Raw genomic sequence first — 2,500 nt, 5'->3', positions numbered from 1 at the left:
CATTTGAGCTGTCGGAACGTTTGTCAGTCGGGGGGTCGGAACGTGTGTCAGTCTGCTTAAACGTTTATCAGCTGATGCTGACGATGATTCACATGGCGCTTGGGTTTGCGTATTAGAGGAGAAGGTCATCCAACTGAATGGTAAATATTCAGAATAGAATCATTGAAGCCTTTAGCATTGAGGAGAGGAAATATTTAACTAAATGGCGGTAGTTTCCTAACTCCTTTTGTGGCAAGTTCCTCTAATGTGAGATTTGAAATTCGCTCCGCTGTAAATCCAATCTTAATGATATCCAACGCAACTGTGGCATCAATTTCGGTGTCGTTAACTGAAAGTCTTGAGTGCTACTCTGTGTTATGGGCACCATCTGGCAGGTGTTTATTTTTTACGAGTTTTATTTTATTTCATTTTTCTGTGGTTGGGATAAATGTGTTCGAGCTGTCCCCGGGCGATTATGCTTATTAGGTGCTGAAGCAAAATTCTTTCAACTCATTTTGCTCGTTCTTGCCAAAGGATGAGAATATTTTGCAATCATCTGCATATGCAAATAACTCTGGCACAAGATTTAGCAAATCATATAACTATATATTCAACAGCAGTTCATTTGCACGTTGCTTCAGGAAATGTTTACTGAAGCTGGTTTATTCTCGTGTTCTGTAGACGATAGAATGCCTGTTGTGTAGGGTAAGAGGTGTGGTACATGCATTTTGTTAACTAGCTGTTCAGCAGAGATATGGGCCCTTTACTGAACTTTTGACAGCCAATGTCCTATCTTGATGTCTGGAAGGTAGAATATCCCCTGCTCTAAATTACATTTTTCGATCCTTGACAAAAGACTCAATATTTGCCACACATGCCACTTGTCAACAGCTTCTGATGATAAGCGTCTCTCTAGCATAAACAGCATCAATATGCCGCCTCTAGTTCTGGGAGGGGATGTCAGGCGTCTTCTGGCAGTAGTAAGAACAGAAAAAAAAAACTGAATTGCCGTGTGATGTAGTGGCTGTAGTGCTGAAGGCGTGAAATTTTAAGACACCAACCAGCCTGATCTTGTTTTACACACCCAAACCTCGTCTGTGGATAAGGTCAGGAACTCACCACGAGTGTCAAGCTTCTGCCTTGAGTTCCCGACAGATTCACAGGAATTAGCATCTGTGTCACCACGAAGGCTCTATGGCACACCTTAGAGACATTCGCCGTGTTGTAAGTCGCGGATCCTGTACCAGTGTCGTGGTATGACGCCTCCGAAGGCCTTTTGGTAGCTAAGGGCGCCTTTTAGCTCCTGATGGCGTGACGGGAACGGTCACTAACAACTGGTTTGTTAAACTTATCCTGTCAATCGCGTACATACACGTGTGGTAAGGGTGGCAGTGAAATATACACACAAACACACATGCACACACATACAAACACACACACAAATACACAAATACACATTCACAAATACACACACACAAATAACACACACAAACACACAAATACACACATATACAAATACACACACATACAAATACACACACAAACACACAAATACACACATATACAAATACACACACATACAAATACACACACATACACAAATACACACACATACAAATACACACGCACACAAACACACACACACAAACACACACATACACATACACACACACACAAACACACACACACACTGATTATATGTCGTGACTAATACGCAATTAATCAAATGCCACCAAAGAAAAGAGGGTAATTTTTTATCTCAGCTTGTTCAATATCGCCAAGTTTTTAATGTGTAAAAACAGGAGAGTCTTTTTTTAATGAAAGGCTTCAGGAAAAATCAGAATAAAACAGTTATTGTAATGAAATAAATTATATGATAATTAATAACATATGTTCATGCAACAGGCTAGCATAGGTGTATCATCAACTAAAAAACATGAAAAAAAAAAATTATATTTACAAATACAGAAAATGAGATTAAAAAACCTGTGGTCGATCATCTGAAAAAAGCTTGTAAGGTACTGAGGCAAAATATAAAAAGTGAACAGCGTTAATTGGCATTGAATTATCCATCAAAAAACATGCCAAAATTGACCTCTCTCTCTCGTTTATTCGCCCTCGCTCCATCTCTCTCTCTCTCTCTCTCTCTCTCTCTCTCTCTCTCTCTCTCTTCTTCATCTCTCTCTCTCTCTCTCTCTCTCTCTCTCTTCTTCCCTCTCCCCCCTTTTTCTCTCTCTTCTCTCTTCTCTCCTCTCTCTCTCTCTCTCTCATCCTCCTCTCTCTTCATTATATATATATATATGTGTGTGTGTGTGTGTGTGTATGTGTGTGTGTGTGTGTGTGTGTGTGTGTGTGTGTGTGTACATCCCTGTAGCCAATATCCGCTGCCGCCTCCCCCCCATCCCCACCCCTAAATCCCAATGTCACCACACAGCACGAGCCCCCCCCCACCCCCACCCAACCCACCCACCCCTACGCAGCGGCACACGTCTCAGCTTCCTCGTCAGCAACTCCTTCCCTC

The sequence above is a fragment of the Penaeus chinensis genome, chromosome 28 (genome assembly GCF_019202785.1).
Source record: "Penaeus chinensis breed Huanghai No. 1 chromosome 28, ASM1920278v2, whole genome shotgun sequence".
Lineage (NCBI taxonomy): Eukaryota > Metazoa > Arthropoda > Malacostraca > Decapoda > Penaeidae > Penaeus > Penaeus chinensis.
The sequence above is the reverse complement of the archived record's forward strand: the minus strand, read 5'-3'. Positions refer to the sequence as shown.